The sequence below is a fragment of the Stegodyphus dumicola genome, chromosome 9 (assembly GCF_044657685.1).
Source record: "Stegodyphus dumicola isolate Sdum_Otavi_A_Nest chromosome 9, ASM4465768v1".
NCBI lineage: Eukaryota > Metazoa > Arthropoda > Arachnida > Araneae > Eresidae > Stegodyphus > Stegodyphus dumicola.
The window spans coordinates 158897408-158921874 of NC_140776.1; the positions used below are offsets into that span (position 1 = coordinate 158897408).

Consider the following 24467-nt stretch of genomic DNA (forward strand, 5'->3'; position numbering starts at 1 on the left):
TGAAAAGAATTATATAGCTATAATGTGTGTGCTCTGTAGTGCAAGTGATAAGCCTACTGTTAACTGTAGCAGTTGCTTACACAACTGTTACAGTTAACAGAACATAAATAGTTATACATAAGAACTGTTATAAAAGCAAATACTAGCATCCTCTTCATGAGCCCTAAAAGAAGAATGTTTATTTTTATTTTCTTAAAATTACCCGAACGTTTTCTCAGGAAGCAACTAACGTAATTAGTTAATGTAAATGTTAGTTCTTCGTGAATGTATACATTTAAGAAACTGTTTTGTACTTTATTTCTTCCCTAATTTATCCGAAGTCGTAGGAAAGTTATTTCAGCAGTTGTTTAAAGATATTTAAGTGATTTCTTGCATGTACTAAAGAAGAAAGAATTAGCGGGAAAAGCTTCTGTATGGTGAGAAAAACGTTTTAAACATATGTTTCGCTTTGTTCCACTTTTCTATTCAAAAGTTCCTATCTTCCGCCGGTTTTCTCCTTTTCAGTTTAGTTAGCGCATAAGGAGATACAATTTTCTCCATGCAAGTAAGAATTCCTTATGATGATGCATAAAGAAAAATGTCTGAAACCGTGCTTCACTATACTTGCATTTTCTATTAGAAAAGATAGCTTCATTCTGTTCCCTGATTATTGTTTCTTTTAGTCAGCATATAAAATGCTAGTATCTTATTTTAGTCATGAGCACTGGCAATGAGGAAAATAGTAACAAATGCTTTATCAGTGCTACGGAAAATATTAGCTTCATTAACATAAAATGAAGAACCTATGAATATTCAATTTCACCGTATAACGCAGAAATGGATAGGCACAGAGCTATGGAAATTGAAACATACAAAAAAAAATATCATAATGAAAAAGATGCACACTTAGCTAATTTTCCAAGAGAGTGCTAAATTCTAAATTCCTTAGAGAGTGTTTACTTCTCGGTACGAAGTAAAGGAAGTAGTGTAATCGCGAAAATTTCCGGGTGTCATATTTCAGCGAAAATTTCCATTTCACCCGATTTCGAAATCATTTGAACCATGTTTTTGTGGGACATTTGTGCATACGGACAGAATAAAGGACTAGTTTTGCCAAAAAGAGATTCAGAAGAGATTTTTTCCTTGATGTCTGCACGTACGTGTGTGCGTGCGCAGGTATCTTGTATGACTAAAGCACGATTAGCCGTAGAACGTTGAAATTTTGCATTTGGGCCTGCTATAAAATGTAGTTGTGCACCCCCTATTTAGCTCCCTTCGGTTGCCCCAGTCTTATATATATGTTACGGTGAAACACCGAAATCTGGAGAATGTCGACTTTCACCGGTGAATGTCAACATTCACATAGTCTCTTGGTGTATGTCCGAAATATTTTCCAAATACTCTTATTTCTGACTTACACCGGTCAATGTCGACATTCACCATGTACTAATGGTGAATGTTGAACATATAACAATATTATATTTTCTTCTCCGTAATTCAGTCGCGAATAAACGCACTTGAGACTTGAAATAAGAACTTAAGAACATGAGAACCTAAAACACACAATACATTCAAAATGAGAAAGGAAAATAATAGAAGTCTAAAACTTACTTAATTATACAGTACGTTCTAAATGAGAAAATAAAATAACAGTCATAAAAAAACTTACTAAATTATGTGATTCAAATCTTATTTATTGCAACAACTTAAACTATTATGGCACTTTATGACACTCTCTTTTTGACATTCACCAGAACATATCTGTGATTGTCGACATACACCGGTGAGGGTCCGCATATACAAGAATGTAGTGAAATTTTCGGTCTTTCACCGACGTATTTGGTGAATGTTAACATTCTCCGGTGAAAGTCGACATTCTCCAATTTCGGTCTTTCACGGTAACACATATATATATTCCCATTCTGTTGCCTGATTTCTTAAGCTTACATTTTTTTATTCTTATATATTGGTAAATTGTGCATTTTTTGCTTTAAAAGTGATTGAACTAAAGTACTAGGTGTACTAAGTGTTAGTCGACAGCAACAGGACATTTAGCCGACAAGGACGCTTAGCCGACAGGACATTTAGCAGACAAGGACACTTAGACGAAAGGACATTTCGCAAACACGGACAGTTAGCCGACAGGACATTAAGCCGACTCTGAGTCTCGCTCTTCCCAACGCTTTCGGATTTCTAATACTTTCACATTCATTACTACTTTACTGATACTCAACACATCATGCTACATTCATTCCCGTATAAAATCGTTTCGTTCCTCCCACCAGTGAAATTTCCTTTCCCTGACAGGAAGTAGAGTGATTCGCCACACTGGAACTGCTTTTTTTTTCTGAAATGCTATTTACACCATCAGAATGCTATTTGCACATTAGGCACCGTGTATTTATTAATTAAGGATAGGGCTCCGACCCAGGAATTTGTACCTCGTGGCCTACGGCCTCCTAACAGAAGCAGTTTTGGTTTCGTTTGGTTTATGTAAATACGGCAGAGCAGGAGGGCTATCTGTCCAAGGCAAAGAATACCTTCGTGGAGGACTTTCTAAGGAAAATTGGCTCGCATGCACGGTACACAGGGGGAAAACCATTAAAACGCCCATGCAGTCAGCCTTTTCCCCGGGATTCAAACCCCGAAACGAACTACCAGCATTTAGCTACAAAAGCTTGCGTCGTGTTTAGCTTACTCATACTTAACTAAACTGATTCTTTTTCTCCTTTCGAAAATTAATTCATCTTCTCCGACGAGAAATTTCAACGCTTTTTTAAATTGGCCAGTATACATCAAACAGCATGATATATATCAAACTATGCAAAATTACGTAAGAATTACTAGCACATATGAGACCTTTAAGAATCGAAAAATTAATTTTACAGGTGGGTGAAAAATGTTACTTAAATATTGAACTTATGGAGAAGTAGAGAAATTTTGTAATTGATAGTAAGTTTAAATAATTACTGGGTTCGTGTCAGCTATACGCCACTATCGGCTTAATGTCTTGACAGTTAAATGTCCCGTAGCTAAATGTCCTGACGGCTAACTCTCTGTGTCGGCTAAAAGTCCTGTTGGCTAAGTGTCCTTGTCGGCTAAATATTCTGTCGGCTAAATGTCCTGTCGGCTAAGTGTCCTTGTCGGCTAAGTGTCCGTGTCGGCTAAATAATCTGTCGGCTAAGCGTCTGCGTCGGCAAAGTGTCTTGTCGGCTAAGTGTCACAGACCCGTACCTCAGTAGGCTCCCCTAACCCCCTAACCACTGTACCTTCTTGGTGGCACTTAGGTAATTGTTGCTTGGGGAATATAAGTTAACATCAAATTTAAGTAATTTGTAGAGACATTAGGTATGTTTTTTGAAGCAGGAAAGATGAAAAAGGAGCAACCACCTTCGCCGGAAATCGAAAAACGGACCTCTGGAATACCGGCCCAGTGTACAGAACCACTACACGACGAAGGCACGCTAGGAAGGCGGGAGAAATACCTTATATACTCCCCCTTTTAAAGGGCGACTGGGGTTTTTAGGGGACCGAACCGCCAAATCCTGGATGTGAAGAATCCTTATTCAACACCCTTTTAGCTCGGGCGCCAATCTAGAGACATTACGTTAATTGGAAAAGCCAGAGAGATCAAAAATTAACAACGCCTTCGCCGGGAATCGAACCGCGGACCGCTGGAATACCGGCACAGCGTGAAGAACCACTACACCACGAAGGCACGCTAAGAAGGTAGGAGAAATACCTTATAAACTAAAAGTAAGAAAATGTACAACTCCTATTATAAGCTTTGTCTCTGGCCATCTAATTCTGTGAGCAAAACATGGATGACAAAGGCTGAAGCTAGGAAAATAGAGGAAACCAAAAGCTGAGTGAAAATAGCATGGATTTCAGCGATCGCTGTCAAAAGCACTCTCCCAACTTAAGAAATGTGTTCTAATGTACATTAATTAATTAATTTGCTTCTTGTTGGGAGCTGATGAAAGTAGAACTGTCAGTAAAGAAAATAATAGTAGGATAATGAGTTAATAAACATAGACCGTACACCTTTATATGAAAATTTATCAGATATACCGTTAGCAAATACATTCAACGGACCTGTTATCATTTCATTAAAAAAGCTGTGTTACACAACTCAACCTCAATATTTACTAAAAAAGGAATTTTATAACTGCTTCCTTAGCTTCTATATATTTTTACTTAATCAGGCAATAATTATTCTTGTGCTATAGGACTCACAGAACTCGTGAGATTCGTTCTAGGAAAAGAACATAATATAATTGTAAATTTATAAGCCTAATATATATATATATATATATATGTTGGAAGTACTATCATTTATGAAAATTAATTCTGTTGTATTATAGTTTATCATATATAATGCTGCTGTTGCATATTTACGTTATGTAAGTAAATGTACATATTCGTAACAGATGTAATTATGCAGATGATGAGGTTTTTGGCTTGTAATGTTTTTAGTGTAAACAAATCTAAAATGATGGATTGGTGCCCTAGTTATCTGTTTGCTTAATATATCGTTGTGGTTTCACAGGTGCATTCAAAAGGAAGTAAGTTTATGATCACTTGTGATATATGATCAACAATAATTTTGAAAAGAGTACATTATCATAATTTTTAATAACACCATTAAATTATCTTTTTAATGTTGTTTTGAAGCATTTAAGTATGTTAAAGTTTTCTGCCAACGGTTGTAAAAATTATCGCTGCATAAAAATCATAAATTTCCATTTCCTTTAAGAATTATTGCTGACATTTTTACGACGCTTGGTTAAAGAAAATACTTTAGAATACCGAATAACAAAGAATATTCTGGATTAGGTCTCTGTTAAAATTAATACCTACATCACGAAATACATAAACCGTAATATGTATTGTAACTCATTTTTCTTACTTTAAATAAAAGCTTATTTTTAAAAAAGTAAAATAAATAAATAAAACCCCTGTTTTATAAAGCTGTCAGCTTAATTAAATTTTCTCAGTTTTCTGAACATATTAAAAATGAATGTTTTAATTTAATTCAGCGATAATAAAGGCATGTTCCATATGTTCGTTTGAATGAACAAATTTTGCCAATTTTATATGTGTATTCGGCGTGAATAATTAATATCTAATTAAATAATGTAAACATAATATAAATAATTGAGCTCAAGACATTTTAAATAGCATATTTCGTTATGCATGTACAGACCCACTAATGCCAAGCAGTAAGTTCGCTGAACACTTGCAGTTCGACCTGGGATCAAGTCCCGGCCTAACGGGCTGGACGCATAGTGGGTTGTTAATGTTTTCACCTTGTGTAACTTGGATACGAAAGAGTTTCCTTTCAAAACGGGCTGACTACATAGTTGTTTTTTGTGGTTTCCATCTTGTGTAATTTAGGTACGAAGCAGTTTCCTTTAAAAAGTCCTCTATGAAGGCATTTCTACCATAGACAAACAGCTCTCTTATTACTTTACCTTAACCTTTTGTAGACGGATGGTCAATATATTGGCAGTTGTATTTCCTGTTTGAATGGACGGGGTTGTCCACTTTATTGGCCATATCTTTTCCCCCATTTTACAGGCTGAAAAGTGGGGTGAAATGTCAAATTTAACGTCCCTGGGTTTTCAACCACTTATCTCTTTCAAAGATTTCCCTTTTGCGACATAGATGCACCCCTTTGAGAATCCTTGAAACTACACAAGAATCTTTGTTGCAAATAGGAGGTCATTTCTTAACGGGGGGAAAGCATTCGGTTCAAGATTTCCCGTCTTTTCGTAGCATTTACTGCTACCAAAGCCCCGGCCTCAAAAGATTAATCAATTAACCACACATCCACACGCTGCACAGAAACAAAGAGGAAGGACAGTTCTCCGACTCCCATTTTATTGGACCGATTGAAATTGAATTTGCACTTTTTGTCTTGAAAGCGGGACTTGAGATATATATTAGATTTCTATATAGCATAGTTCTATCATTGGGTATTTTGACACAAAGTCGGAGTTTTTCTTAAAAGGCATAGCGATTTTTTTCCATATTTCGTTTCTACAGCTCAAATAATGCTTAGATATTAAAATTTGTGAATTCTGGTGAGAAACTTCGGAAAAATTAAAATATTTATTTTGGCGCACTTTTTGCAGTTTGCGCCATGAATAATCCATTCAGCAAAATTCTTAATTTATGGTAACCTATTTTCCTTTCCTTCTTTTCATTCTGCATGAGCGGAAGAAAAGGTGCATCGTTCATTCTTTCAAGTAATTTTGACAAAGTACGTAAAGCACACATTTAGCGTTATTATGGCTTATAAAAAATATGCGAAATTTCAAAACGCGACAATATGTAAAGTCACGTATATCTTAGGAAATTTCGAATTAAAAGATCTAACCTTTTACAGGCATGCTTACAAATACAGCTTCTTTAAGATGATGGCAAACATTTTATAGGCTATAATCCGAAAAGTTTTTAGGAGATTTTATTAAAAAACAATAAAATTACACATTAAAAAATCACAAAATACCTGTAAACTTTATTTGGATTGAACGAACTATATCTTCCTTTTTTTTTTTTTTTGCTGCAAGGTGTACATTGCATTAGATTCTCCATACTATCAAAAAAAAAAAAAAAAATGTTGAGTATTTTCATTTGTTTCTTACTTGTTTGATTATATGTTATATCGCTTCCCATTTGGGAGTATCATACGTTACTCTATACTCTAAGGTAAAATTATTCTTTTCTTTATTATTTCTTTTCTTTATTATATTTTTGTAAGATGCTTACAGAAAATGTCATTTTAAACTTTTTTGTTTCTTAGAATACCTATCAGTCACAACACCTCGATTTTCATGAATTTTGATATTTTAGAGCAAATTTACTATTAAGTACCTTCATCGTTAATTGTATATTCATCGGCAGTATGTTTCATTTGGTACAATCATCAATATCCAGTTAAGAAAACTATTAAACTGTTCCCACGTACATATACGCCTAAACAAGGAGATTATTATTACTGCAAAATTTCATAATTGAGGATATTTATCTTTTGGCAAGTACTAACGAAAGTTAATCAGATTTGTAACTTCAAGTCTTTGAACGAGACTTACATCACAGTACAAATTAATTAGCTGAATTTCGTAGATTTTCAGAATAAATACTCTTGTTAATGTATGGCAGTCGAAAGGACCTGCAGTAGGTGGTCGCCAAAACAGCCAAAACATTTAGCAGTTTTGATATATATTTAAAGTCTCATAACAATTTTACATTATAAAATTATTATAATAAGAATACTTTTTGCAAAATGTATCTGAAAATAGATTAAGATAATACAATACACACAACGAAAAAACGAAAACGTTTCGACGCATTTTTTTATAATAGAAACGTTTAATTTACTTCAAAAATTTACATTGATGACCTAAAACTGTAATATCATTGTTGCGGAATCGTCCTATACCGAAAATTTGAATTCGGATGTTGGAAGTTCTTCCCGATGGCAGCTGATACTTCCAAGATCCCGCACGTTCTTAAAGAACTACATAGCAGCCTTACAGGAAGCCACTTCGGAATAATAAAGACCTTGCAGAGAGTTCGTGAGCACTTCTACTGGAATAATGCAAAGGATGACGTGCAAAGGTGGTGCCGATTTTGAGGTTCCTGTGCAGGTCGGAAAGAACCGAAGAAACACAGACGAGGCAAGCTGCAACGTTACAATGTAGGAGTATATCTTTTGAACGTATCGCCTTTGACATCTTGGGGTCTCTACCACGAACAGCTGATGGCAACATATACATAGATTCTGTCACAGATTACTTCACCAAGTGGCCTGAAGCGTGTCCTATTCCTGATCAAGAAGCTGTCACAGTAGCTAAGGTAATGATACAGCACTGGATTTCCAGCTTCGGAGTGCCTCTTCAGTTACATTCCAATCAGGGAAGGAATTTAACTTGGCTGTAACCAAAGAACTTTGCAAGTTATTCGGCATTATAATACCCAAACGACGCCTTTACATCCCCATTCAGACGGCATGGTAGAGAAGTTTAATCGAACCATCCTTAATTATCTCTTATTAGTGATTTCCAGAAACAAATAGGACTGTGACAAGAAGTTGCTACTGTTTTTACTGGCTTACCGCAGTGCTGTACGTACATGTGTATATAATGTACGTACGTGTGAATATAATATACGTACGTGTGTATATAATGTACGTACGTGTGTATATAATGTACGTACGTGTGTATATATTGTACGTACGTGTGTATATAGTACGTAGTGTACATAATGTAAATAAAATAAAACCATGGCCCTTTTTTGTTTCTAAATTTGTAAATTTATGCACTCATTTATTGATTTGTATTTGATTTATTTGAAGTTATTTATTGCCATTATTGTTATGTTTCTTACTGTATTGTAATGTTTATTATTGCATTGATGCTTCAGGTGTATGAATGGCTTCCTGTCCAGGGATTGTACTGCCCGGGACGGGCAGTCCTTGGGAAGGGGCAGTGTTACAAAATTTGTATCTAGTTAGTTATTTTTATTATAATTATAATTAAAGTTGTTTAATTTCCCCGTGCGATGCAGCGCGAGACGAGTATTCAGAGAAAGCTATGCCGGAAAATTAAAAATATAAGAGCACGTGCATTTGACATTAAATAAATTAACATTTCTTTTATTTGTATTTAATTTGAATAAATGTTATTGAATACTATGTTAGCTGTAACGTCTAGTCTAACTTCTAGTCTTTTGGCTTGCAGAAATCTCGAGAACCAATGAAAATAACTAGCCTGTCTTGAGACCGACTGAAAACTTTTAAAAGCCGGACAGAAGCACCTCACCTCAGTTGTCGTTGTTTGCTTAGCTGCTGTCATTATCGGTAAGATCGGATTAGCTTTCATTTTGCATTGCGTTGTATTTTAACGTTTTGTGTAGTTTAAAGTATAGCTACTGATTATATTGCGTGATACTGTGATATTGTACAAAAATCTCTGAGGAAAATTCCAGCGTTTTTTTATAATTCTTGTGATAAGAATAAGTTTTATTAACCTTTTATCGGACTTGTGCATTCAATCTATTACGAACCCGAACGCACGCAACAATATATTTCAGTAAAAGTGAAGAAACTGACAGTTTCACTCATTGTGTTTCGGATTTGAGCAATGCTTATGGGATATCACAAAATTTTCGTAAATATTATGCCCCCCCCACCAAAAAGTTTAAGAAATTCTGATATATGACAATGAAAATAAACACTGGATTCCAAACCATTAAAATTTTAAACATATTCTTCTCATGATAATTTCAATTAATTTTTCAAGAAATGAATCCTAGGGTCACATAAAATTGTAAAGGTCGCATGCGTCTCGCAGGCTGCCAGTTATACGTTATTCTTTTGAAGTAACAAGCATCAATCTGTAATTTTCAAAATACATTAATACAATAAAATCCTGTCAAAAATGTATTGTTACGAAATGTACAGGCGCGGTAAGATGGCTTCCCCGCAAAGCAGTTTTAGGGGTGCCACATTCGGCAAGAAATTGCCCATTTGGCGACAAAATTGGCGATATGCCATGGACGGATGGAGAACTTTCTGGAACGAATTCTTACCGGTTTAGGCCAGAATGTTCTCGAACACAAGCTGAAAGCTATATAAACCCTGCTGGTACGCAGTCGGTGATAGTGCGCGACTTCTCGTCTGGCGAACTGATAGTCAGTCATTGTGAGTGTCTTCTAGAGTGCGAGTTAGTTAGTGCCACGAGTTAGTCAGTCTGTGTGGAGTCGATGGAGTTGACAACCGGGCAGCGAGTGTCGAGTGGGTCGTCGAGAGCATTGAAGAGTCTTTAGTGTATCGCGGTTAGTGTATCGTCAAGAGAGTGTGTTGAGCTCCAGGAACGACTGAACAGAAGAGTCGGGAGCTGTGCTTTGTGTGTCGTCGAGTGTACCGCGAATTGTAGCGTGGAGAGTCTACAGACTACGTGGAGTTCCGAGAACGACCGAGCAGAATCGGGATCTGTACTCTGGTGCTTTACAGTGAATCTGTCTCCACCGTTATACCCTGATAATGTGCAGGCTGTGTCGCTGATTGTTCTAGCGAGTTTACAGTAGTTCTTCGACGACCGTTAAACGTGATTTTGGAGCTGTCCTGATTAATAGTGTCTAAATAAAGAGTGTGTCGTTACTTCATCAAGTGTCGTCTTTATTCACTCCAAATCTACGAACGTGAAGAAAAAAACGTAACAGTTGGTGACAGAAAGAAAAACGCAATAGTATTACCCATATATGTAGAATTTCAATTTTATATTTTTCTTATCATTCCTATGACTGTAGTTAATTATCGTATGTACTTGAGCATTTTCATTTATTTCAATTTTATCTGTCGATTATATTTTTATGCACGAATATATTCTCAAGTACATGTGTAGATATATGTATTCAGTTGATGTTAACTTTATTGTGATTAACTGCGCTACTCCTTCTCTTATTGACAAACTAGTAGCCGTTTATTGTACAACGCTGAACTGCCTCCTAGGGTTCGAGAAGCGGTTAAGAGATAGTAAATATTTAATGATGACAGCTACTAAGCCACGTGTAGGACAGCTACCTGTCAGTGACGTTAATAATATTATCATGTGCCTCTCGAATTCCACGTTAGAAATGTCCTACAAAACGCGCTCTTGAATTCAATAAACAGTCACGTAATTGCGAGTGATCATCAAAGAATGAATAGTTAGTGTCACCTCAAAGATTTCATTTTAGTAATCTCTTCCAATGTATTTTCGATGGTTTGTAATAGTGATGTACAACATCATCATTGGAAAACACGCGTATAACTTCTATATAACATAGCTCATTTACCATGTTTTATTCTTCAGTACATTTTTTTTCCTGCACGTTTAGCCTTTTGAAAGTAGTCAGTAGCTTTTGCAGTCCTTAATGTTCACTAGCATGATAACATCATTTTGGTGTTCGTAATTGTTAAGAGTACTAGGAGTGTCTATATTTTATGCTTAAAGAATTTTTTCGAAAAGTGTTTCTTTCTAATTCTTACTATTTCTTCAACATATTAATTTGTTTGACATTAATATTAATTGGTTACAAGCGAAAAGAACGCGGACGAAAACGTCATGGAGAAATCATCACAAGGCGAAAACTGTTGTATTTAAATTTAATCAGGCATTTGAGAAGAAGAAAATGTTTTTCCTAACTCGCTTCTGGTAAACCTAGAAATGCCAAGGCGCGTGTTTGCCTAACACGTCAATCACACGCAGTTATTATATCCCATGAGCTTTTATTCTTCATTCTTATTAAGCTTTCGTAAGCTTGCATGTAACATTAATGTATCTGTCGCTTTATATTATTTTAGTTTCTGTTGAATAAATGTGATTTATGTGTAAATCCACATTTATTAATGGATACATCCCTCATAACAATAATAGACTTAACAGCAGTGATGGACGAATGCACGAAAAGGAAAGCACAATTCGTTATCTTTATCTTCAAAAACATCGTAGTACAAAACATCGAGGGAGGAAACAAAGCAAGGAGAAAACAACTCAGTTCTAGAACATGCTAGTACAAAACATTGTAGTCGAAATAAAGCGGTTAAAAAAACTCCTTACTTTAGCATCGTCATCAAAAACATCATGGTACAAATAAAGCAACTACAAATTACTGCATGGAGATGACGTTCCAGAAATGCGTTTTTCAGGTATAAAAAGTGTAAATACATATTCTCGTAATGATTTGGCTCATTACGTGCTCTGCCCGTAGGCACTACACGAAAAGGGAGGGATGCCCCGAGGAGGTCTTTTAAGGGGAAATTGGCTCGTATTCACGGGGAAAACAACGAAAACGCACATGCAGCTAGCCCTTCGCCGGGACTCGAACCCCGGACCGAAATACCACTGTTCAGCGGCTTTTACCGCTCGACCTCTGGTGGACCTTCTCGTAATGATTTGTAATCACTAAAATGCATGAGCCATATTTTTACCTTTATATTTTTTAATTAACTAATAAAGTTTCGCTGCAAAAGTAAGAAGAAAACTTAAACTTTTAAAAACTAAAAATGGGTAGAAAAGTAATGGTAATCATAGAATTTAACAGAATTTTATTCTTTTATAATTAATTAAGCAATTTTGTAGGGCTAACCACCTGCAATTACTTATCTACCTTTTTCTGATCTTTTTCTAGGCTATATTTTTCATGAAAAATTAACGAATAAAACTTTATAAACGAAATTAATTAATTCACGAATTTTGTTAGTTAGCTATAAAAGTTTAAAATTGTACTAACTGCTATACCTAGCATTATATTCTACTGATTTTCAGTTTTTCAATGCTCAAATTTCATTTTAATATTTTCCACAAAATGTATTAGTTAATTAAAAATATGAAATTTAAAAGTAAAATTATTTCTCATTCCTTCTTGCGCTCACACATTATTATGCAAATATGGGAATTTTTAAAGCCTGAAAAGGAAGGTCTGCGATGTTATCACCATGCGATGATTTGTAGGTGCTTTATATCTTACCACAATATTTTCAATAGCAATGCTTTTAACTCTTTCGCATCGAGAGAGGGCAAAATCTCAGTTCCCCAAACATCGAAAACACCCGTATCTAAGAATTTCTCCTGGAATGCTTTTCCTTCCCCCATGACAAGTTGAATACTACAGAGCTAACAATAGCCTTACTTAAGTAAAGCGAGAACTTCTTTCTTCCACGCTTTGACACTGTGTGAAGTTCCCCCTCGGGCATCAAAAGCTAAACACTGACAGTAAACAAAGGAAAGGAAGGAACAAAGGAAACAAGGAAGCTACTTTTAGTAGCTTCAAAAAAATGATTGACATGTGATTTAACAACACCTGAAAGCAATGAGTAATGCAATAACGTGATGGGGGAAAGCACTGGGTAGGAAATTATTCAGACGTTTCAGGCGTCCAGCCGATGTCTGAATGCTCGGGCGTTTGAGGCGACTTCGATGCGAAAGAGTTAAACAGTGCAGGTTTTGACCGCTTTACTTTCGACAACGATGTCTTGCACCACGATGGTTTAGAACTGAGATGTTTCCTCTTTACTTTCTTTTCTTCCACGATATTCTGTACGACGACATTTTCGCCTTGCGTTGTTTTCTCTGCAACATTTTTATGTATTTGCCGCAATGGTTTCGACAGACAAGATATTAATCTACAGGAAGCATTTCTCGTCACATTCTTCTGGAGAAAAGGACTCTAAAATGGAGAGCAGCCTTATGAGTGCGATATCGATGATGTGCAGTATCACAATGTCATCAATAGCGTTAAACTAAATGGCATTATTTAACTGGAGCCGCATTCTATTTCATTATGAGTTTCCTACAGAGGCACTGCAGTTTCTTTCCTTTTACATTTAAGAGTAGCATGGCTTAGTGTTGACACTCTTCGCAGTTCTTCAAAGACGGAAACGGAGTTTCTTGCATTTTAAGGAAAAAGACGCTTTTTTATAGAATTTAACGATATGTAGTTGCGGGATAAAGATAATATTCTGGTCTAGACTTTGAAACAAGATTACTTTAAAATGCATTTTTGAGTAACTCCTGGTGGAAAGTAGTATTACATTTATTTAAATGTAAAAAATAATCTAGCTACTTTAAGGGTAATAAAATACGTTAGGCACAATTAGGAATTCTGATATTTACTCGACATTGAAGAGCAAAATAGTAAATGCAGTGGTGCCTCACCTAACGAACGTAATACATTCCTCAATGATGGTCCTCAATGATGGTGAACATTCCCCATTTGCCCTAGATTATTGTCAGAATGATCGTAATCCTCTCTGAAGCCCTGACCAAAATTGCGAAAACTTGTTCATGGATGATATTGAGAGTTCAGGGAATAGTTTAAACTTTCATTGAGTGTAAAGAGTTTTGCAGATTTGTAGTTCAGTTTAACCCGAGTCTTCCATTGGAGGAAGATTTAGCTGCTCAATACCATCTTTCCCATTTGAATTCCCATTTTGAGGAGCCTAGGTTTCTAAAAATTGCATAAAACAGCTTTTGCCTCTTCAGCATGTTTTTTAAAGAATCCATGGCACTACTATTGAACATATCCGCCAGTCTGTCCGTGTCTATGTATTAGGAAGCTAATACTATGTTGTGAACTGTACATTTTATTATTGAAAATTCGCTAAAAGAAACGCCATCTTTAATCCCTTGTAGGGTTTATATTTATTTTAACTAACATTTATTTTAAGTTTAAACTATCTTTCCTGTCAAGCCTTACTTTCCCCTGGAATTGCCAATGCCAGAGCATGTAAATTTTAGTAGAACGCGCAAGGATTCAAATTATCAGCGGAAGTAATCTAAATTAAATAGAAGGGAAACGAGTTCGAAAGTGTGCTTTCTTGCTTCGCGAGCGTGGAGGTGGCTAGTTAGAAATTGAAGAACCACGCGTTTCGGCCTGTGTGTTTGCCTCGGCAGATTGTTAATCTTTCAACGTAATATTCAGAGCTTGCTGAATTATCAGCGGTATCTTAGAACGCGGTGAGGTTAGTTACGTTTAGAGAGCCTCGTAGTTAGTCACTTGTTATTATCTCTTTTCAGTTTCTTATTTTTATTTTACCGCCGGGTCGGTGTAGTTTATGAGCGTCAAGAGCACGCATTTGTAATTTCTAAAGTTGAATAAAAAGGGATTTAAACCCTTCTCAAGACTCTGTCTAATTTCCAGTTCTCAGCAGTCACCACTCTTGTTGCGTACAAGTTGGAAGCGCGCAACGTTACACCCTCATCTTGCTAACTTGTAGTTCTTATTTAGTGATGCAATATTAATAAATGTGTTTATAAAACTATTCTTTTGCTAGTTCTCTTTATACATATACTTAGACCTCGTTTTCTATTTATTCACATTTAGAACAAGAAGTGAAATAAATTTAGCTCCACTTAAATACAACAAAATTCTTGCAGTTCGAAACGAAAGCTTTCTAGATACTGCTTGTGGTGAAACAGTTCAGTTTTAAAATATAAGACTGCAAAAAATAGGAAGGAATAACAGGTAATGATTTCCTGTAGACCAGGAAAGCTGGTTTTGTTATCGAAGCGTTAATTATACTAGGTATCCTCCATGCGAGGTACACCTATGTTGGAAAATCTAAGAAAAGTAACAGAAACCAGCAAAACGAGTTGATAAATGTGCTTTTGTAACTAAATGCCATTCGTGCCATTATCGATGCATTAAAAGAATCTGAGAAAACAAGTGAAATAACATAATGTGCTATTTTTTTAAGTTTTTCCCTCGAAAGTCCTTTTATACTATGATAATTTTCTCTGCTTATGTGACTTAATGTATGCTTATGCTTGATTTGAATATGTTTTCCTTCCGCCCATGCATAATTATACAGTACGATTTAAATTAAATCGAAATCAAATACATAATATTTTCTGCAATCTTATATTTTAAAACTGAAATGTTTCATCACAAGTACGTTCTAGAAAGAATGCTAATAATTTATTCATGTTAATTACATAATAGTTAATATATATGTATCATAAAATGTACGTAAAAATGAATTACAATTTAAATCAGCAATAGCTCCTTAATGCTTAATTAGGTATTTTCTCTCGTTATTCTAAAAATAGTAAGCTCTTTCTGCATTGCGTCATTTCTAGATTAATCCATGGCATATGGCTCCTACATAATACTCATGATTTAAATGGAACTGAAACAGCCAATAAAAATTTTATAGCAGTATTAATTACCCAATCAAAATGCACTGAGAAACAAAACTAAGTCTGAATTTAGATTTTATCTTCAACACAACGCACTTGCTTTCTAGACTGCGGTCTAGCTGCACCGCTGCTTGCTGATCTCTTCTTATTGCAAAGTTATAAAAAATATAAACATTTTGAAATATTCACAAGTAGTGTACCAAGTTATTTATGGTCGCAACATGTTTAAGGAAATATAAATGAAGATTTAGTCTGCCTCGGCTGTTAGTTTGCAATTCATTATGGATCTATGTTCCTACGTTCTTCCATCAATATTTCTAGGTATTTGTGCAATTAAGTTTTCTAGAACATCAATATCTCTAAGTTTATTGCTTCATTACATGAACATAATATAATTAATTACGTATAATAAATTTGCAAAACAGCTCAGACATTCCATGGCACACAGCGATAAATTTTACTCAGCATAATTAAAATATCCTATTATGTAATTTCCTAGAAAACCCAAAATTCAATACTATTCGCTTTAGTGGGCATTTTGTACACGTTTTCTTTATTGTATTACCTTTATTACAAAACAGCAGAAAAGTTAAATGCTTTTTTTATTACGATGAGCACCATTTCAGTTCTTTAAATTTCAAGCACGATTAGCGTAACAATTTTACCGAAAACCTAATTTCATTAGTGAATTGTAAATGTCAGCTCATTTTATCACGAATAACTTTATTTGATTAATGTCGAGTAGCCGTTAGAATTTTAGTTCAAATCGAATTAAAATTGGAACGTGGAGAGTACTCTCTTTCACATGACTCGTTGTATTCTAATTATCGAATACCAAAGCATGGGTTTCGAATTAGAACAATGTGCTATAAGTGTTTTGTTGAAAATGGTGATGGTAATGAAAGTGTGACCAATTCTAATGATTTTATTGAAAACAACTGTAAATAAAACGCATTTATTTCAGCAGTTCATAGAGAAATGCATCATTATGATTAATTTGCATGCATGAAAAAATAAAGGAATACATTAAAGGCATAAATGGAAACGAAACATCAAGAAAAACAATATTTGCAAAAACTTCATTTAAAGCAGAATTTATACATTATTTTAATAAATCTGATATTTCTGTTTTTATTTTGCTCGGTTGCCTTCATTATCATTGCTTCCTTGTACAAGTAAAAGAAGTATTATAATAGCGAAAAACTTCCGGTATTATATTTCAAAGAAAATATCTGTTTTGACTGCTCCCGAATCCATTAGGACGATTTTCTTGCGGGACGTCTGTACGTACGGACAGAATAAAGCATTATGTTTTCCATAACCGATTGTAAGGTGGATTTATTTTTTTTTCCTGTGGCGTCTGTACTTACGTACGTATGTATGTATCTCGCATAACTTAAAATCGCTTAGCCAAGGAACGTTGAAATTTTATGTATGGCACTGTGTAACATCAAATTGCGAACCTCTCTTTTTTCCTGCGATCCGCCAGTATCAAATGTATTTATAGTATATATATATATATATGTGTGTAATAATAAAATTCCATAGTCAAGAATACACTTAAAATTCTAACTGTATGTTCTTTTCATTTTTAATGGCGACGTTCTCTTATTTGAAAGTACGTGAAATTAAATTCACAGCCCCGTAGTCAGGTTGTTTTTCCCGCCTTTTCTACACGTACAGTTATAGAATGTTCTGGAGATATTTAAAGCGAACTGGAATGGCTGACGAGGCTGACGTCATTTATTGGAAGCTTCGCCTTTCTAGGGGCTATAAAAGGACTCGCAAAGGAATATCGGGGTCTTTTCTTTAATGTAACGATGCAGTAAACTTCATACAAAAAGTTATTAGTAGTTCTTTTTTTATTTACTTCGGAGATCAAATTTTCTGTAACTGCTATTTCTCTTGAATAATAATAAATGGATCCTTTTTTTTAAACTTACCGTCTGATACTTTTGAGCTACAACTACGTCTATGATTCTTCAGCAATCTATTTATTCCGGACAAAAGCTGATACATCATATATATATATATATATATATATATATATATATATACATCTGTCTATTTTATTGCAATCGGCGGTACCAAAATTATGCATATACATGCAAGATAAAAAAATATGAAAGCAAACTTCTAAATTTAATTCACTATAACCTCTTTTATTTTTTATTTCATTTGGAAACTTCATCGCTCTGTCCTAAAAATAGCGCTGTTAATCTAAACTACGTCTTTCAACTTAATCATGCGACCTTACGTAACCTTTAATGCAGACCAATCACCAAATTGTAAACCAAAACTAAACACTAAAGCTTTTGACTCCCTCGCTTCTTTCTATGAACTGATGCGTCACTTTTGCTTGTACTTTCCTCTTGCCAGGCGTTTTTCTGCAATCATGTGTGTGCTGCTACATTCGCTTCTGTGGCAATAATATCAAAATTGTAAATGTTCTTTAATAAACACGAGTAGAGTACCAAGTGAACTGCGGCCACAAAATGGGAATTTAAATAAATAAAAGGAATTTAATCCGGCTCCACTGCTTATTCTTCAAAATGGATGGACGCTCTAAGCATCAAGTATCTACGCAAGCAGTATTTTTGCGCATTTACATCTCAGTGTTCTTATTTCAGTGCTTCCAAAATTGTTCTGTCATTACATTCTTCGGCAAGTTCTAATTATGAAGAAATCTACACGGGTTTATTAAACTATGTTCACAGTGAATCATTGGAAACGTCCTATTTCATTGAGGATTTTAATGCAAGTTTGTGCCGCATTCTCAATCAAATCATTCATGTCGTGTCATCGAACCACAATTTCAATACATACACATACACTCAAGAGCCAAAACATTACGACCACCTGTCAATAACGAGTTGGGCCACCTTTGGCGCGCAACACAGCTTCAACCCGCCTTGGCATGGATGCCACAAGTCCTTGATAGATGGCTGGAGACAGATTGTACCAGATGTTGTAGTAACGGTCACGCAAATCCGAGATATTGCGAATTGGTGGTCTTTGACCTCTGAGCTGCCGTCCCATGACATCCCAAATGTGTTCTATCGGATTGAGATCCGGTGAGTTAGGCGGCCAGGACATTAACTGGAAATCAGCATCATGTTCCTGGAACCAAGCTTGTGACACGGGGCGTTGTCCTGTTCGAACATTCCATTTCCAGCTGGAAAAACAGAGGCCATGTAAGGGTGCAACTGGTCCGCAATGATGTTCAGATACCCTGTAGCATTCATGGTCTGCTCTACCACAACCACGGGTCCCAGAGACGACCAAGAGAACGTCCCCCAGAGCATAATACTGCCACCACCAATCTGTGTATGACCTACTGTGCATTGAGGGAGCAACTGTTCACCTGGAAGACGGCGTATCCTGACACGGCCATCGACGTGTTGAATGATAAACCGTGATTCATCTGACCAGGCAACTCTCTTCCACTGATCCATGGACAATTCGCGATGTTCCCGGGCCCAGCGCAGGCGCAGTTGGCGATGACGCTTGGTCAGCAAAGGCACACGAGTGGGACGTTTGCTGTGTAGTATGTATTCGGCTGTCAGCTGAGCCACTGTCTGGCTCCGGTTTTGCTTCACCATGCGAGACAGTCTCCGACGACCTTTTTCTTTGATAGCGTGTGGACGTCCAACACCATGTCGTCTACTGCTAGTTTCACCGTGATTCATCCACTTTTCATACGTACTAACAACTGTAGATCGCGAACAACCCACGAGTCGTTCAGTTTCGGAAATACTTGTTCCGAGCCTTCGAGCCATTACAATCTGCCCTCTATCAAAGTCGCTTAGATCCGCAGCCTTTCCCATCACACACAGAAGTAAGTGAAAGAATGATTCTTCAGACTCTCCAGTAGCAGTTAAATACCACTTCCACCTGATCATGTGCCTTCCACGTCATCCACGTCATCATCGCAAAATGTAGGGATGATCATAATGTTTTGGCTCTTAAGTGTATATGTCAATTTAAAAAAAATATTTTAGCGAAATAATGATGTGAAATTTTTAATACTATCTCACGATCGCTATATACTCATATTTCAGAAAGTTTTATGCTCGTTAAGCATATAAAAAGTTTCACTCCGTACGACAAAAAATTGGCATGGATATTTAATTCAAAAATTTGCTATTTTTGATGTCATTTGAACTCTGTCTTCAGAAGCTGGTTAATTTACTATAATTCGAGGAAATAAATTTAAATGAAGTGCAGCAAAAAATATTGACAATTTAATACGCCGTACAAGAAAGACAAGTGGTGTTTGTTCACATCAGAATTTTTTTCTTTATTTTTTGTTTTTACCTTACTGCTGACCAGATCAATGATTCGTTAATTATAATATAACCAACACCCTAAAATATATAGCTTAAATAATCACAATACTAGTTATTTGTAGCAAATAATTTTCAGTGTTTTTGAAATAGCTAAAATAAATTTGTTTTCTTAATTTGCCTTAAATCTTCTAAGGAAATTTAACGAACCTTAAATCCCCTAATGGCAATAATCATCAACTTTTAATTGAAGCGACGTACGTTATATGAAGCAGAAAAATAGATATATGGATAGAATTCATAGACATGTTCGTAATTACAATCAGACAAGCGAGATAAGTCATTTTACTATTATACAAGAAAGACAAGTTACAGATAATTTTCCGTCTATTTATTCCCTACGACTAGCTATGAAGTCACCTACAAGGTGCCAAACATTCATGCAATTCTGAGCTTCTCGCCACAGTACAACTCGTTGGCATGTTCTGATATTACAGTCAGGCAATATTAAATTTAATAAAAATTTGCTTCAGACTAACGAAGAGATTTTATTAAGCATTTCTATTTTATCAAATTGATATTAATTTTTCCATGAGGTTTCAAGTTACTTTTATTCCACTGTTTTGTTTTTATGCGATTTTAGAAAATTATAAACCGCATGTCTAATTATCCCGCGAGCACACGCACCGATCCGACGAACACGAGAACACGCGCCGGGTATGTCATACCCGAATAAAAAGTTTATAATTAAAAATTTGCCGAATAAAATTAATCTGTTTTTAAAAGAAATTAAAATGTAAAACCAAGTTAATACTTCATTTTAGACAAAATATGAAAGAATAAGGAGAGGTAAAATTATTTACTTACAATTTTTTGAACATTGTTTACAAAATGAGGTCATATGTTCCATACATATACTTTTGCTACAATTTTCACAAATGAATCTAGTCTTTCTATCTTTTTTCTTGGGGCACTCTGTACACGTCTTGTAAGTAATTTTAGGTTTTTTTTTGGGGGGGGTGGGGGTTCATTGTTAGCATGTTCATCGGTGGTCAGTGTTTGTCTAGAATCAGGAACTACAGATGCTCGTCGTCGTTCATTTTGAACACTTCCTATTAGCTGCATCCCTAAGGCTTTGAGAAACGTACGCCTGGTACGGTACTCCGTTGATGGTTCCTTCTTTGATAATAGAATTATTCTTGTATTAATGGCAGCCACGTTTAACACTGAAAAGAAAATCACCATAGGCCACGTTCACATGGGATGATTTATAAACTCCACATAAATACAGCAATCCAATTAAAGCTTTGATTTGAGAAACGTACGCCTGGTACGGTATTCCGTTGATGGTTCCTTCTTTGATAATAGAATTATTCTTGCATTAATGGCAGCCACGTTTAACACTGAAAAGAAAATCACCATAGGCCACGTTCACATGGGATGATTTATAAACTCCACATAAATACAGCAATCCAATTAAAGCTTTGATTTGAGAAACGTACGCCTGGTACGGTATTCCGTTGATGGTTCCTTCTTTGATAATAGAATTATTCTTGCATTAATGGCAGCCACGTTTAACACTGAAAAGAAAATCACCATAGGCCACGTTCAAATGGGATGATTTATAAACTCCACATAAATACAGCAATCCAATTAAAGCTTTGATTTGAGAAACGTACGCCTGGTACGGTATTCCGTTGATGGTTGCTTCTTTGATAATAGAATTATTCTTGCATTAATGGCAGCCACGTTTAACACTGAAAAGAATATCACCATAGGCCACGTTCACATGGGATGATTTATAAACTCCACATAAATACAGCAATCCAATTAAAGCTTTGATTTGAGAAACGTACGCCTGGTACGGTATTCCGTTGATGGTTCCTTCTTTGATAATAGAATTATTCTTGCATTAATGGCAGCCACGTTTAACACTGAAAAGAAAATCACCATAGGCCACGTTCACATGGGATGATATATAAACTCCACATAAATACAGCAATCCAATTAAAGCTTTGATTTGAGAAACGTACGCCTGGTACGGTATTCCGTTGATGGTTCCTTCTTTGATAATAGAATTATTCTTGCATTAATGGCAGCCACGTTTAACACTGAAAAGAAAATCACCATAGGCCACGTTCACATGGGATGATTTATAAACTCCACATAAATACAGCAATCCAATTAAAGCTTTGATTTGAGAAACGTACGCCTGGTACGGTATTCCGTTGATGGTTCCTTCTTTGATAATAGAATTATTCTTGCATTAATGGCAGCCACGTTTAACACTGAAAAGAAAATCACCATAGGCCACGTTCAAATGGGATGATTTATAAACTCCACATAAATACAGCAATCCAATTAAAGCTTTGATTTGAGAAACGTACGCCTGGTACGGTATTCCGTTGATGGTTCCTTCTTTGATAATAGAATTATTCTTGCATTAATGGCAGCCACGTTTAACACTGAAAAGAAAATCACCATAGGCCACGTTCAAATGGGATGATTTATAAACTCCACATAAATACAGCAATCCAATTAAAGCTTTGATTTGAGAAACGTACGCCTGGTACGGTATTCCGTTGATGGTTCCTTCTTTGATAATAGAATTATTCTTGCATTAATGGCAGCCACGTTTAACACTGAAAAGAAAATCACCATAGGCCACGTTCAAATGGGATGATTTATAAACTCCACATAAATACAGCAATCCAATTAAAGCTTTGATTTGAGAAACGTACGCCTGGTACGGTATTCCGTTGATGGTTGCTTCTTTGATAATAGAATTATTCTTGCATTAATGGCAGCCACGTTTAACACTGAAAAGAATATCACCATAGGCCACGTTCACATGGGATGATTTATAAACTCCACATAAATACAGCAATCCAATTAAAGCTTTGATTTGAGAAACGTACGCCTGGTACGGTATTCCGTTGATGGTTCCTTCTTTGATAATAGAATTATTCTTGCATTAATGGCAGCCACGTTTAACACTGAAAAGAAAATCACCATAGGCCACGTTCACATGGGATGATATATAAACTCCACATAAATACAGCAATCCAATTAAAGCTTTGATTTGAGAAACGTACGCCTGGTACGGTATTCCGTTGATGGTTCCTTCTTTGATAATAGAATTATTCTTGCATTAATGGCAGCCACGTTTAACACTGAAAAGAAAATCACCATAGGCCACGTTCACACGGGATGATTTATAAACTCCACATAAATACAGCAATCCAATTAAAGCTTTGATTTGAGAAACGTACGCCTGGTACGGTATTCCGTTGATGGTTCCTTCTTTGATAATAGAATTATTCTTGCATTAATGGCAGCCACGTTTAACACTGAAAAGAAAATCACCATAGGCCACGTTCACATGGGATGATTTATAAACTCCACATAAATAGAGCAATGCAATTAAAGCTTTGATTTGAGAAACGTACGCCTGGTACGGTATTCCGTTGATGGTTCCTTCTTTGATAATAGAATTATTCTTGCATTAATGGCAGCCACGTTTAACACTGAAAAGAAAATCACCATAGGCCACGTTCACATGGGATGATTTATAAACTCCACATAAATACAGCAAACCAATTAAAGCTTTGATTTGAGAAACGTACGCCTGGTACGGTATTCCGTTGATGGTTCCTTCTTTGATAATAGAATTATTCTTGCATTAATGGCAGCCACGTTTAACACTGAAAAGAAAATCACCATAGGCCACGTTCACATGGGATGATTTATAAACTCCACATAAATACAGCAATCCAATTAAAGCTTTGATTTGAGAAACGTACGCCTGGTACGGTATTCCGTTGATGGTTCCTTCTTTGATAATAGAATTATTCTTGCATTAATGGCAGCCACGTTTAACACTGAAAAGAAAATCACCATAGGCCACGTTCACATGGGATGATTTATAAACTCCACATAAATACAGCAATCCAATTAAAGCTTTGATTTGAGAAACGTGCGCCTGGTACGGTATTCCGTTGATGGTTCCTTCTTTGATAATAGAATTATTCTTGCATTAATGGCAGCCACGTTTAACACTGAAAAGAAAATCACCATAGGCCACGTTCACATGGGATGATTTATAAACTCCACATAAATACAGCAATCCAATTAAAGCTTTGATTTGAGAAACGTACGCCTGGTACGGTATTCCGTTGATGGTTCCTTCTTTGATAATAGAATTATTCTTGCATTAATGGCAGCCACGTTTAACACTGAAAAGAAAATCACCATAGGCCACGTTCACATGGGATGATTTATAAACTCCACATAAATACAGCAATCCAATTAAAGCTTTGATTTGAGAAACGTGCGCCTGGTACGGTATTCCGTTGATGGTTCCTTCTTTGATAATAGAATTATTCTTGCATTAATGGCAGCCACGTTTAACACTGAAAAGAAAATCACCATAGGCCACGTTCACATGGGATGATTTATAAACTCCACATAAATACAGCAATCCAATTAAAGCTTTGATTTCCAACTCATTTGT

General features: G+C 35.7%; 1 long non-coding RNA gene across 4 annotated transcripts in view; it reads left to right on the forward strand.

Moving 5' to 3' along the window:
* LOC146995522 (uncharacterized) overlaps positions 1-24467 on the forward strand; it is a 465923-nt gene that overhangs the window by 34563 nt on the left and 406893 nt on the right. Inside the window, exon 2 of one of the 4 annotated variants that reach the window (XR_015043125.1) lies at positions 8727-8845. The exons of the other annotated variants lie outside the window; for them this stretch is intronic. This is a non-coding gene — a long non-coding RNA (uncharacterized LOC146995522). The remainder of the gene's footprint in view (positions 1-8726; positions 8846-24467) is intronic. 4 annotated transcript variants of the gene reach the window in all.